Raw genomic sequence first — 14,838 nt, forward strand, 5'->3', positions numbered from 1 at the left:
CCTTATTGTTGTTTTTCAACACAGAGATTTATCTTTATTTATCATAACACAATCTACAATTTAAGTGTTAGAAATTTTATGAATTTGAGTTTGTGCATAGCAGATTAAGTTCACCTATGCATTTCAGTTGTTGTATCTATATATAATTTATCCCAAGATAATATTATCCATACATCTTAAAGAAGGCTTAAGCAGTTGAATGACAGAGACTGTATTTTTGTAGCAGAAGGTCACACAAAAAATATGGGCTTTGTTAAATATGGGGTGTCACCTTGGGTCACCTGCTGAGACTGGTTGATGGTGCTTATCGCTACACACTGCTCCTCCCACTGATTTATGGGCTCTGGTGGGTTCTATTATATCAGAGACGAGGCTGCATGCCCTAGGAGGTAAGAGAGAGAGAGTAGTGTTTTAATTTGTCTTAGCAAAGTGCTATTATGTGAGAGAAGATTATAGCTGCCTCCCCTTGCTGGCCTGTGAAATTTCCATAAAGGTGTTGATTATTTTCCAGTGGCACCAGATCCACTGTCAGAGACCACTCACATGTTTAGTTATGTCAGGGCTTGGCTCCTATACTCTGGAGAGGACAAGATATAACAACCTTTCATTTTTGAAATGTTCGCAGTGCAGTGTGCTGTAGACACTGCATATGGTGGTGAATTATCTGTCGGCTTGACGGGGGCTAAGGGATTCCCAGACAGCTGGTACAACATTATTTTTGGGTGTGTCTGTGAGTCAGTTTCCACAGGACATTAGCCTTTTGAATTGGTAGGCTGAATAAAGAAGATCTCCCTCACCAATCTGAGTAGTCACCATCCAAGTCATTGAGGATCTGAGTAGAACAAAAAGGCAGGAGAAGCGTGAATTTGTTCTCTGAGCTGGGTTGCCCCTCTTCTGGCCTGACTTGGTTCTTGAGCCTTTGGAATCATATTGAATTGCACCATTGGCTTTGTTGGTTCTCTAGCTTGTAGACAACAGATCATGGGATTTCTCAGCTTCCATCATATCATGTGAGCCAACTCCTTTATACAATAAATTTCTTTGTATCTATCTGTATATCCTGTTTGTCGTGTTTCTCTGGAGAACCCTATTACCCTGCGAATGCAACTCACATGGCTGATCCTACCTGTCTTGTTTTAATTGTGTTTATATGCCCTCAGCTCAGTTGCAATTAACTGTTTACATATTTGTCTTATGAATATGTCTTTGAGGGCAATGTCCAGTTCAAATACGTATTTGCATTGTTAACCCTGAACATTGAACCCAGCATATACTAGATGCTTTATAAAGATGGGAGCAGAAAGAAAGGAGAGGAAGAATGAAGGGAGGGTAACATTATCCTGATAGATTACTCCTGGGACATCTTTTTTTTTTAAATTGCTTTTTAAAAATTTTTTATTTGTTTATATTTTATTTTATTTACATTCAATTAATTAACATATATATATTATTAGTTTCAGAGATAGGGTTCAGTGATTCATCAGTTATATATAATATCCTGTGCCCATTACATCACATGCCCTCCTTAATGCCCACCGCCTGGTTGCCCCATTCCCCCATCCTTCTCCCCTCCAGGAACACTCAGTTTGTTTCTTGTGATTGAGTCTCTTTTGGTTTGTCTCCCTCTCTGATTTTATCTTGTTTTATTTTTCCCTATTTTCCTCTATGATCCTCTGTTTTGTTTCTTAAATTCTACATAATGTAATTGTCTTTCTCTGACTGACTTATTTCGCTTAGCATAATACCCTCTAGTTCCATCCATGTCGTTGCAAATGGTAAATTTCATTTTTTTGAAGGCTGAGTAATGTTCCTGTGTGTGTTTGTGTGTGCATATACATACGTATACACACCACTTCTTTACCCATTCATCTGTGGGTGGACATCTGGGTGGGCTCTTTCCGTAGTTTGGCTATTGTGGACATTGCTGCTATAAACATTGGGGGGTGGTGCTCTTTTGGATCATGACATTTGTATCTTTTGGGTAAATACCCAGTAGTGCGATTGCTGGGTCATAAGGTAGCTCAATTTTTAACTTTATGAGGAACCTGTATGCTGTTTTCCAGAGCGGTTGTACCAGCTTGCATTCCTGCCAGCAGTGTAGGAAGTGTTCCCCTTTCTCCACATCCTCACCAACATTCATAGTCTCCTGTCTTGTTAATTTTAGTTACTTTGACCGATGTGAGGTGGTATCTCATTGTGGTTTTGATTTGTATTTCCCTGATGCTGATTGATGCTGAACAGTTTTTCATGTATCTGTTGGCCATTTGTATGTCTTCTTTGAAGACATGTCTGTTCATGTCTTCTGCCCATTTCTTGACTGGATTATTTGGTTTTGAGTGTTGAATTTGGTAAGTTCTTTATAAATTTTTGATACTAACCCTTTATTTGATAAAACATTACAAATTATCTTCTCCCATTCTGTCGGTTTTCTTTTATTTTTATTGACTGTTTACTCACTGTGCAAAAGCTTTTTATCTTGATGGAGTCCCAGGAGCTCATTTCTGCTTTTGTTTCCATTGCGTTTGGAGACGTGTCTAGCCAGAAGTTGCTGTGGCTGAGGTCAGAGAGGTTGCTGCTTGTGTTCTCTTCTAGGATTTTGATGGATTCCTGTCTCACAGTTAGGTCTTTTCATCCATTTTGAGTTTATTTTTGTGTATAGTTTAAGGAAATGGTCCAGTTACAACCTTCTTCTTCTTCTTCTTCTTCTTTTTTAAGATTTTATTTATTTATTTGACAGGCAGAGATCACAAGTAGGCAGAGAGGCAGGCAGAGAGAGAGAGAGAGAGAGGAGGAAGTAGGCTGAAGCGGGGCTCGAGCCCAGGACACTGGGATCATGACCTGAGCCACCCAGGCGCCCCCAGTTTCATTCTTCTGCATCTGGCTGCCTTGGGCATCTTCTATGCTAAATTCCAGGCTTGCTTTTCTAAGTTCTATAATGTAGACAATCTTCTTAGGAGTTTTTAGTCTCAGACTTGGTTTTTGATAAATTTTAATGTTCCCTTAAGTCTCCTCTCTCTGATTTCCTTACCTAGCTAAGTGGGACCTGGTCTCATCATTGGCATATGGCTAATTCACTTTAAGACCACTAGGAAGTAGAAGCATGAGGTTTTGTGGAAAGAGTATTCTGCAAAATGGAAAGAAAACTTTCTCAAGAAAGTCTAAGTGGTAAGGCACTTAGTTGGTTAAGTATCTGACTCTTGATTTTGGCATAGGTCATGATCTCAGGGTCATGAGATCAAGCCCCAATTCAGAAGTCCAAGTATGATTGAGATCCTCTGTCCCTCTCCTCCTCTCCTTGCTCACACTCTTTTAAATTAATTAATTAATTATATCATTTAAAAAAAAGAAAGTCTAAGTGAAAGATAAGTAAAATTAACTTCTTCAGAAAAAAGTTCTCTTCTTTTGCATAATTAAGTGTTAATTTCTCAACATCTTTTGAAATGGGATATTCAAAAGTGATAAGATTCTATTAGATGCTAGAATATTTTGCATTAATAATGTTTCATGTTTCAAAATGATACTAAGCGTATCCTTTCTTTTCTCTTCTTTTGTCCCCCCTTTCTTTACAATGATATAATCAGAACTAACTCTGTGCCCTTGTCCAGAATTAATCATCCCTAGCCATATTTGATGTTTACACCTTTTAAATATTTATGAGCTGTTATGTTCCTTTTTTGTTGTTTACCCACTCTGGGACATTTAGAAGCCTTACATTTCTTCCTTAGCCAAGTACTCCATTCCCTTCATCATTCTCTTGGCTGTTCTTTGGACCATCTCCAATTTGCATACATAATTTCAGTATTGAGGTGCCAAAAATACGTTTGTTTCAACTGGAGTCTTATTGGATTTGCTTTCACTCAAATCATGTACACAAATAAATGTGATCTCCAAGAGAGGAAAACTCAGTGAGGGCTCCAAAGGGAAGCTAGGATATATAGATAAGCTGTTAAAATGCTTTAGGAAGATTTTAAGTCACTAGGGAAATGGAATCTGAATATCAAATGATCACAGAATGAACAGTGTATGGAAAATTCTGTTTGTAAGCCCAGGTCTGTGATTGTTTTGCAGATTTTAGTTGTAACTGCGAGCCTGTTGGTTTTTAAGATTTTGATGAGGTTGGTTTCAGTCTTACAGCCATTTTTTAATTTTTAAATTTACTGTTTCTCTCTCGGTAATTTCAGAAGGCGGAGTCCTTTATCAGTAAGTAAACAGTCGCTATTTCATTGCAGAGGGAAGACTGAAGTAAAATGACCGTTCGAATATTCAGGACAAAGAGACACTGAAACCCAGGACAACTTGCATGATCTTTTTAATAAATGGACACTTTGGATCTTATATTGTTATTTAAAAGGATTCAAGTAGTAACGTGACACACTGCACAAATAAGATATCCATGAAATTATGTACACAACCAAACAAATGACTTACAGTGAAATCCATTGAGGAGAGAAAATTGTGTTTTCTCAACAAAATGCCATTTTTGCCCTAAGGCAATTCATGTTGGGGAAAAATATCATGTATAACATTGACACAAATCATAGGCATCTCCCCCTAAACAGCATTTTTTTAATTGAACTGCACACGTGTGCAAATATTTGAGGCCTCAGAGAAGAAGCAAACCAATGACATACATCACTGCTATCACCAGCTGAACTGGGGAGGGCAGCGGGAGCAGACACATTTCAGAGCCCAGTGATGAAGCTGAGAATCAAGAAGTAAATCAGAGATTCTGATCCAAGGCTAATTTAGCCTATCATAAATGATCCTACAGTAGAAGGAAGCCTCACGCACAACAGATCAAAGGTTAGTGCCTCTACATACACCACAATACTCTCTGCAAAGAGGCAAGAGAAAGCAGGAGAAGGAAGGGGAAGGAAGAAATACATCAAAGCATCTTAAGCATCCTGTGCAACACAGTCTCCCTTTCTTAGTACAGCAGACGTTGCTGCTCTAAACATGGGGGCTAGGTGCCCCTTCGGATCACTGCATTCGTATCTTCGGGGGAAAATACCCAGTAGTGCAATTGCTGGGTCATAGGGTAGTTCTATTTTCAACTTCTTGAGGAACCTCCACCCTGTTTTCCAGAGTGGCTGCACCAGCTTGCATTCCCCCCAACAGTATGAGAGGGTTCCCTTTTTCTGCATCCTCACCAACATCTGTTGTTTCCTGACTTGTTAATCTTAGCCATTTTGACTGGTATGAGGTGGTATCTCATTGTGGTTTTAATTTGTACTGGGGAAGTGGGCTTGGAAGAGAAACACAGTTCCACTTTTTAGCAACCTAACTTACATTTCTTTAATCCACATTTTAGAAGTTTCTATTATCTTAGATTAAATATTATAGCACACATTTCTTCTGCTAAAAGGCCTTTAAAGTGTTTCGGTGGGACATTTAATTTCCCATTATGGCTGGTTTCTCAAATCATTCCCTCTGTAATTGTCACAATTTTACAGTCCTATTTAAAATGAATTTAGTTTTCCAACTAAAAATATCAAGCTGAGTTAGGAATTGAAATCTAAGGACTGTAAAATAAAATATAAAAAATGAGGTTTCAAGCCAAACTTTTCAACCATTACATCTAGAAAGACCACTAAGAAAGTGTTTTCTACATCCCTTGTTAAATACATAAGAATTCTTCTAAAGTTATTTTGGTCAAAATCAAATTTTATAACATTTCTAAATCCAGAAAGGAGGAAATGATTTATTTTATACCTTGTTAGTTATTTAAATATGTAAATACTTGTTTTGATTGGGACGTCTTTACACTTAAATTACAGTCGTTTCAGCTTTGTGAAGTTTACTATGGACCATATTTTGTTAAATGTTTAATCTTTTTTGTAGCGTCACAGATGAAGAAAGAATACAGATATGTATTTTTTTCTATTTGGTATTTTAAAACCTCACTGCTTTGTTTTGCTTGATTCATAGTCTAAGTGCTTTCATGTTTATCTGTATCTTTGCCCTTAAGGGATACGTATTACATGAATTAACTAGGTAGACTAAGTGCTCCTGTCACCACACTGCAGGTTAGAAAACGGAGATGTGGACCCACTCAAGGTCAATTGCATATTTATTGAATGGGAATTTCATTTTCTTCCTCCCAACTTTTGGACTAGTACACACTTCACAGTGCCTCACAGGTTCTCAAATGTACTCTAGACCCCACTCAACTGAAAGAAAGCATGCAAACCCCGACATGAATTAGGTCTGGTTAAACTGGTCAATCATTATCTGATTGGTTTCAAGGATTGTAGCATTAAATAGTATTTCACGTTGATTTCCCTTGCTATTTTTTCTTACAATATTTCCCATTTAGTCAGCCTCTGTATGGATATGCTTTTCATTTTTGAGTGCCCAATTAATCATGCCTTCATGTTGGATGGAAGACCGATTAGCATGGATTAATTAAGGTAATGAAATAATTATAGTTATTATGATATAACTATATAGTAACCACCATTAGTATGGCCTAATTATCTAGTGGTTATGAGTGTGTGGTTTGGAGATCTGATTTAAGTGGGCTTGAATTTGACCTTCAGTATATATACTATTAATGGGTGCTCTTGCAAGTTAATCTCCTCAAGCCTTAGTTTTTTCATCAGTAAAGAGGAGATGATAATACTCAGAGTTTGTTTTTTAGTAGATAAATTATTTAACTGTATTAAATTTTATACATGGTAAAAGCTCCGTAGTTATTACTAACATTGCCATTATTGCCCTGGTCATAAGGGGGTATATATATCAAATTATGAGGCAGGCATGTTCCCATAGCCCCAAAGCTCTAGAGGTGGGACAGGTAATGCAAATTTGGTTCTGAGGAGTTTTTCACTGGAGATTTAGTAAACTCAAGCTGGAGTAACAGCTGGTCACAGCAAATGATGCTGCATAGAAGCAAGACAGAAACAAAGTAAAGCAAGATAGCTTTGATGGTGTTTGGGTTCCAGAATCCAGAGGTCCGTGGGGCTATTTCTCCCTCTGCTTTTCCTCTAGTTTTTGTTTGTAGGCCAATAAATTCTGCTTAATGAAGTTAGTTTGTTTTGGATTTTTGTGACCCACTAATGAAATCCAATAATACAGTATCTTAAGAAACACATTTCTTCATCCTTCAGTTAACATTTAATACTCCCAACAGTCTTATTACTTTTCTATTTACATGCTTATTTTCTCTCTTCCCCTTACTAAACTGTAAGCTCAATTTAGACAAAAACTTGTAACATTTTTCTTCAGGTATTAGAAAATCCCTACCACCTAGTAGGTGTTCAGTAATTATCAGGTGAGTGAATGGATGAAGGGAGAAAGGGAGGAATAGTCTTGAAAAAAAATGCTCTTTGATCAAAATTGTATCCATATCCTTTCCTGAACAGATTAAGTATCAATGCAATTTTAACATTTTTTGAGAACTTTACATTGAGCCAGGCATCATGCTGGATATTGTATACCTCTTGAGGTTGTGAGTATCATCCCCATTTTACAAATGAGAAAATGGAGGGACAGTGAGATAAAGTCACAGTGGTAGACTCTGTAATGTCCTGTCCCGATCAGTCTTTGAGAACCAGCTGTCCCCATCCTGCTTGGAGCGCTGCCAGCAGCTGTTCCGGACATGTCACCTCCCAACCCATCAGGTTGCCTCCAGTGAAGAGAGTACTCCCTTGTTCAAGGTCATGTCTCCTTTCCAGGGAAGCCCACATCTAAGGTCTGGTGTGGAGGGATAGAGTCCCAACTCAGGACGGCTGTAAGGATCATGCCCATCCCAGAACTCCCTGTAAGGTAGGCTGAGACCTCTCTCGACTCTGTATTACAGCTGTACGTCTCCCTTTTATCCAGTTCACCTTCCTTCCTATCCATTCCCCATCTTTGATCTCCAATCCCTCATTAACAGACCGGGGTCTGCTTCTCAGGGAAACCAGCCTGCTGTGGTGACTTGTGACAATCCCTGCCCCAGCTCGTGAGGAGGCCTCTCTCTGAGGACATAAAGGGGGCTGAGAGCTGTCAGAGCTGGGAGAGGTTGAGCTCTGAAGTCTGAGTGGAGAAAGGGATAGGCCTTCTCTAGGGTCTTGAGAATGACAACTATAGCTGGAACACAGGGAGCTGGAAGGAAAGAGGCCTGAGCAAGTGGTGGGCACCACACCATGCAGGGCTGTATAGAACATGCAAAGAAGTTAGACTTGTATTTTTAATTGTTTCTGCCCTTCTTTCTGTTCATGCACCAAGATCTGCCTACTGCCATCTCTGGCTACAATGGGTCTGCCCTTTGGGGCCCATTTCTGCCCTCTGAAATTTTACCAGAATTTATTTTTTCCTTTCAGAATGCTATTCATAGACCCTTTCATTCTTAACCTTCTCACTGGCTTCCTACTATAATTACGGTCTCAAAAAGCAGTTGTTTTCTGGGAAAAAGGATGTTTTGAACTACTTGTTGTGACTTAGTTAATTGTGTATAGTTTAAAAAATTCTTTCTTTATCCACTGAAAAGACTACAGTTCCGGTTGTTATGATTCAAAGGCAGCAGGGAAGATTTCCTAGAGTTTCTTACAGTTGTGAAAACATTTTCAGACATTTTCAGTGGTCATGGTTTATACCACATTGATTTAGAATGTGGGGTCATTCAAGTGGCCCTTGAAATTCAGTAACTTCTAGGTCATAGAGGAGCACAGATGAGCACCATACCATCTTTGTGTTTGGTAACTGGTGGGGTGTGTATGTGTGTGTGTGTGTGTGTGTGTGTGTATACACTATCTTGGTATCCTGTCTGGAAGAAGTCTAAATAAATGCTAAGGGTTTTCATTTATTTGGGCAAGTGTCAAAGTGTGGTGGAAGCAACATGGTCTTTGCAGTCTGGAAGATGCAGAGATAAAGGGACTATACATGTGCTGCAAGCCGTCTTTTCTTTCTTTTTCTTTTTCTTTCTTTTTTTTTTTTAAAGATTTTATATATTTATTTGGCTCAGAGAGAGACAGAGAGGGCACAGGCAGGGGGTTTGGCAGGCAGAGAGAGAAGCAGGCTCCCTGCTGAGCTGGGAGGCCAACACAGAGCTTGATCCCAGGACCCCAGGATCATGACCCGAGCCAAAGGGAGACACTTAATTGACTGAGCCCCCAGGTGACCCTTAGGCCATATTTTCCTGCATGATTTTTCCACAGTGTTTCTCGACAACTTAGAAAAATAGTTCTCAGCTTTGACTGCCTGAAATAATCACCTGTGGCACTTTTCAGATCTAAGGTTCTCTGGGACGATCTTAAAAAGCTGTAGCTGGAGCCCAGATAGCTATTTTGTGGTGGTGGTGGTGGCGGGGGGTGATGGTGGTGGTTACTCTGTTCAAGGTACACCTGTGATTCTTTTGGACTGTGAGGGTTGGGAAGCATGAGTCTGTTCAAATGTCTAAAAAAGGTGTCTGTGGGGACACCTGGGTGGCTCAGAGGGTTAAAGCCTCTGCCTTTAGCTCAGGTCATGATCCCAGGGTCATGGGATCGAGCCCTGCATCGGGCTCTCTCCTTGGCAGGGAGCCTGCTTCCTCCTCTCTCTCTCTCTGCCTGCCTCTCTGCCTACTTGTGATCTCTCTCTGTTGAATAAATAAATAAAATCTTTTAAAAAAAAAAAAAAAGGTGTCTGTGGACCAAGGAGATTTCTTCCTTTGTCTACTGAAACATTCACAACTTTCAAAATTCTAGAGATTCGTGTTCTCATTTCCAGAAGATCGGTGAATTATCTAGAATGACACAGCAACCATTCTTCAATAATGCTTTTGCCTCATTGCTTTCTTTGGGCTGCTGCTTAGAAGTAAAGACATGTTGAACAAAGGAACAGGGTTCCAGACCTCTGTGTGTGTCTGTGTTTGCATGACGGAGAGAAGAACCCACGAAGGAGAAGCAGTATTCATGAATGCAATTAAAAATGCAGTGGAACTTTGATCAGTATTCTCTACCCTCGTTTTTTGTTCAGCTTCCACATCAGCGTGTCTCCCACCGGAGCATGTAATTCCAGCCGTAGCACAGCAAGGCGGAGCTGCTCCTTCTGACGGATGTATGGTTGTTTCACGACTCTGGGGGATTACTCACAGTGAGCGGTCCTCCCTCCAGCTGCACAGTGCAGCACTTTGGCTTTGGATGTAGGGAAGAAGGCCTCACAGCAGTGGTTTTCAACCAAGGGCGATTTTGTCCATCAGGGACATTTAGTAATATCTAGAGAACATTTTTGGTTGTCACAGCTGGGGTGGGGAATGGGACGGTTCCTACTGATATCTAGTGATTAGAGTCCTGTTTTCTGTGCACAGGACCTCCTCCTACAAAAAAGGCATGATCCTTCCCAAAATGTCCATCATGCTGAGGTTGAGAAACCTTGGCTTATTTGTACTAGCTGTCTTGCCCCCATGACCCAATGTAATTATGGAGGTCAGGGCAGGAACCTTGTCTGTTTTTTTGGTTTTGTGTTTCCAGTATCTAGAACAGCACATGGTACACAGTCATTGCTGAGTATATTTTTTTGGATAACTGAATGAGTGAATTGTTTGAGCTGGGCAACCTTGTATCACTGCCCTGGAATCTAGGTGAATGGGAACTGCATTAGGAGTCAGAAGTGAGTCCTGCTTATCTCTGTGGTGGTCCCTACATGGAAATTCTGTTTCAAGGGGGGCCTAGGATATAGGTGATTAAAGATGTCTCTGTGGATTTTCCATGGTGTCTGCCATTCTCTAGTTTATTTTTCCTTGAGGTTTTGCCTACTGGGTAGCTTCAGTGTCCTGAGGCTTTGTGTCCCTCTTAACATGGGGACATTATCTTTGATCACTTCAGTATATCCGAAATTATGGGATAGATACCACTGATGGGATCTAAGGTGATCAGAGGTATCTACGATTGAATATCATTAAATAATAGACTTAGTGTAAAGCAAACATTTATTTCATTTATATTTTTTTCTGGTATTTCAGTTTAAGTCAAAGGCTAGTTTTGTGCTCCCATGGTTTTATACATTTTTAACATTTTGCTGTATCTTTTCATGAAGAGAGTCCAGATCTCAAAATCTGGGAGTCCTCTGGTCACAATGTCTCTTTAAAACTTAAATTAGTTAGGTTTCATTGTGTTTATTTTCACGTAACATAGTGATGATTTCCCACTTATAGTTGTGAGAGAACATACTATCTGAAGATATTTTTATTTAAGTAGGAAAGTCAGCTAAAAATACACACAAGTAAGGCATGTTTATGGAACATATCATGAGCATATCATTCGAAGGGATTGAGAAACATTGAACTTGTTGTTTCATTAGTTCTGCTATCTCATCTTGGAAAAGATAGTTTTGGGGAACACCAAGAGCCTCGGAAAGAAGCAGCTTGTTCTAGGGGTGAGTGGACAGATCGATGGGGGCCTCTTGGGAGATGACTAGGAATGCTAGAAGGGGGCAGCCGCCCCAGGAGGGATCAAGCGCAGAAAGGACAGCAGGGCCCTTGGAAAGGCCACCTGCCACTGACTTCTTCCCACGCAGCTGACTGTCCAGGCAGCACCAACGTCACTTCTGGTTCCAGAGGCCTGGGAGAGTGAGAGGGAGTATTGTTTCAAAGGGGCAGTCAGTCTTTCTATTATGAGTCATGGAACATGAATCGTGCGTCACAGGTTCTCGTAGCAGGCCTCTGCGGTCCTTCAGTGCCACCGTGCACCTGGGTCTTGACAACCTTCATACCGCCACCCGGTGTGTGGTCACCAACCTCTACTTCCCCTTCTCCAATAAGGGTGGCGTCTTTCTCCTGAGGCTTTTGAGTTTATGTTTCTTATAATTGCAAACCTGGGGTTAGGAATTTGCATCTCTTTCTCTTCCTTTTGCCTTGTGAGACTACAGACAACAAAATCTCATCCTTTCCCTATGACCTTCAGATGTTTGAAAAGAGGTTTTCTGTCTTACTTGCGTCATCTGTTTCCAGGAAGACAGAAACCTCCCTAGCTCTTTTAACTTTTCTCTCTGTGATTTAGTGCTAGTCCCACCTCCAGTCTTGGGAGCTTGCCTCTGAATAAGCTCACTTGGTCTGAATCAGTTTTAAATCCAAGCACTTAGACCTGGGTACAACTTAGGAGAGGTTTCCTGAGTGGAATAAAATAAGTGTAACAATCATATCCTGGGTTCTAGGTACCATACTCCTTTTACCTAGGATCACCAAATTTTTGGCAATTTCATCACATTGTTAACAAACTCTTTCTTTTTCATAGTACACTTATGCCAAAACCTTCTTTATTTTAAACTTTTGGCAACAGCTTTCTAATAATGTGTGATTTGTGTTATGTGTGTTATGGAGGGGGGGGCAGGGAAGGGGGCGAGGACAGGAATTCCAGGGACGTAGGAGAGAACTGCTAGGTACCAAGAGAAGTAGGAAATGTGAAAATATGAAATATTTGACACCAAGTTCAAGCTTGGCACAGATTGTATTTTTCCTTAGCCTGTGTAAAGGGAGTGTTTCTCCAGGTTTCGTCTCTGAGTCACTTAATATCAGCAGCATCTTCTCTGAGAGGCCCTGCCTGAGTACCACCCCCTACCCCACCATGTTCTCTCATTCACCTTTGCTTGCTGTTGCTCTGCTAGAATAGATTTCCAGTCCTAGTTCTTATCACTATCTATATTTTACATATTTTTATTTATGGATTAAAACAGTTTATAAAAGCAGGGACTTTTTTTTCACCACTATATTTATAAGACTTAACACACAGCATAATATTTGTCACAATGAGTTTACTAAAGGAATAACTGAGTAAGTAAAAGAATGATTTGGATGTTAATTACATATGCAGATTCCTGGACCCCCCACTGTACCTCCTGAATTAGAATTTCTGACAGTGGGGGCCAGGACTGTAGGGATTCATCTGTATGCTAAAATTTTAGCATGGCTGTTTTTGCATAGGTTCATTCAGTACATTCAGTACAGCAGACCAACAACAAAGTATAAAGAGCACGTTTTTGAAATATTGAAAAATGGCCATCTGCCTTTACATTCTTTCTTTTTTTTTTTTTAAGATTTTATTTATTTATTTATTTGACAGACAGAGATCACAAGTAAGCAGAGAGACAGGGGGGAGAAGCAGGCTCCCTGCTGAGCAGAGAGCCCTATAAGGGGCTCCATCCTCGGACTCTGAGATCATGACCTGAGCTGAGGCAGAGGCTTTAACCCACTAAGCCACCCAGGTGCCCCCTACCTTTACATTCTTTAAAGATCTTATTTATTTATTTGACAGACAGAGATCATAGTCAGGCAGAGAGAGAGGAGGAAGCAGGCTCCCCACTGAGCAGAGAGCCCAACGCGGGACTGGATCCCAGGACCCTGGGATCATGACCTGAGCCAAAGGCAGAGGCTTTAACCCACTGAGCCACCCAGGCGCCCCTGTTGGGAGATTTTTTTTTTTAAATTTTCTTTATTTATTTGACAGAGAAAGAGAGATCACAAGTAGGCAGAGAGGCAGGCAGAGAGAGAGGAGGAAGCAGGCTCCCCACTGAGCAGAGAGCCCAACGCGGGGCTGGATCCCAGGACCCTGGGACCATGACCTGAGCTAAAGGCAGAGGCGTTAACCCACTGAGCCACCCAGGTGCCCCTACCTTTACATTCTTAAAAGAAGACATGTCCCTATCAAGGCATTATGACCTATCAAGGCAAGTATATGACCATTCAGATCTTAAATTTTAAAGCATTTGCACGTTACTGAGCACTTGAGGATCACTACCTCCCAAACATAATATTTGCTATAATGTAGGTTTGTTATTTAAGGAGATGGCAGGAACTTAGTAAAATCTTGTTTTGCCTCCAAAGTCACTGTACCTTGAACGTTCACGCTAACTTCTTAAATCCCATTCCATTGCCAGTATGATAGCAGAGATCTGTACATACGTGGATACTGCAGACTACTGTAGCTTACCGAACAGTCCCAGGTAGATCATTTTAAAAAGTCACCTCATAGACACAGCTGGCTGTCATTCGTGAAACTCGTTCTAAATGCTCAGAAATCCCATGCATAAGTGGGAAGAAAAAAATCTGCTTAAAGCCTTTTCATGGAAGGAGAAACTCTTATTTTCCTATAAACTTCATTACTAATAAAGTAAGGGAGAAGAGCAATAAGAAACAAATAAGATTAAGAAAGCCAAAATGGTTTTTAAATTAAGTTATTCTTCTCAGACTTTTCTATGAGACAGCAGCGGCTCTGCAACCACCAGTTTATTGGAAGTCAGCCTGGGTTTTCTTGAGTTTGAGACAGTTTGAGAAGCCTTTCTGTCTGCCCCACTTTTTACTTATTAAATTAATTATACTTAATTTGTTTTTCAGAAGTAAATGAGAATCATATGAATGACGAGCTAAGCTGTTAAATCCCACAATGGTTTGGTCACTTAGTTGTGCCTCCCAGATAGCTGGACAAGGGCACATTCTATGTTTTTACCTTTGATCATTGTACAAAAAGAAAGTCCAATATTGCATAATATAAGCATAATGAAGAGAAAATTGTCTACACAATTACTCAGTGCAGCTGTCCACTGAAACACTGTCTGTTGAGCATGATGTTTACATAATTTTTACCTTCAGGGGAACTATTGGGTCTTAACGAAGGAAGGAGGAAGAGAAGCAGGGAGAAAGAGGAAGGAGAGGAAAGTAAGTAGGGAGGGAATAAGAAAAGAAAGAGAGAGAGAAGGAGGGAAAAAGAAAGAGGAGGAAGAATACAATATTCAGAAAATGGTATTATTTTTCCTTCATGAAGCATCATGTGATAGGAAAAGCCAGTTACTGCTAAAATTAAGCATTGAACTGAGGATAAAAAAATCACATTCCATCCTTGGATTTCATATTCACTACATGAGTGCCTTCAAAAGGTCACAAAT

The 14,838-nt window shown here is 40.2% G+C and overlaps 1 protein-coding gene across 10 annotated transcripts in view; it reads left to right on the forward strand.

The window, feature by feature from the left end:
• CHL1 (cell adhesion molecule L1 like) overlaps positions 1–14,838 on the forward strand; it is a 216,662-nt gene that overhangs the window by 50,493 nt on the left and 151,331 nt on the right. For 2 of the 10 annotated variants that reach the window (XM_045991781.1, XM_045991779.1), the window contains exon 2: positions 7,677–7,767. The exons of the other annotated variants lie outside the window; for them this stretch is intronic. The gene's annotated coding sequence lies outside the window, so the exon portion shown is untranslated. The remainder of the gene's footprint in view (positions 1–7,676; positions 7,768–14,838) is intronic. 10 annotated transcript variants of the gene reach the window in all.

This window comes from Meles meles, chromosome 20 (assembly GCF_922984935.1).
Source record: "Meles meles chromosome 20, mMelMel3.1 paternal haplotype, whole genome shotgun sequence".
NCBI lineage: Eukaryota > Metazoa > Chordata > Mammalia > Carnivora > Mustelidae > Meles > Meles meles.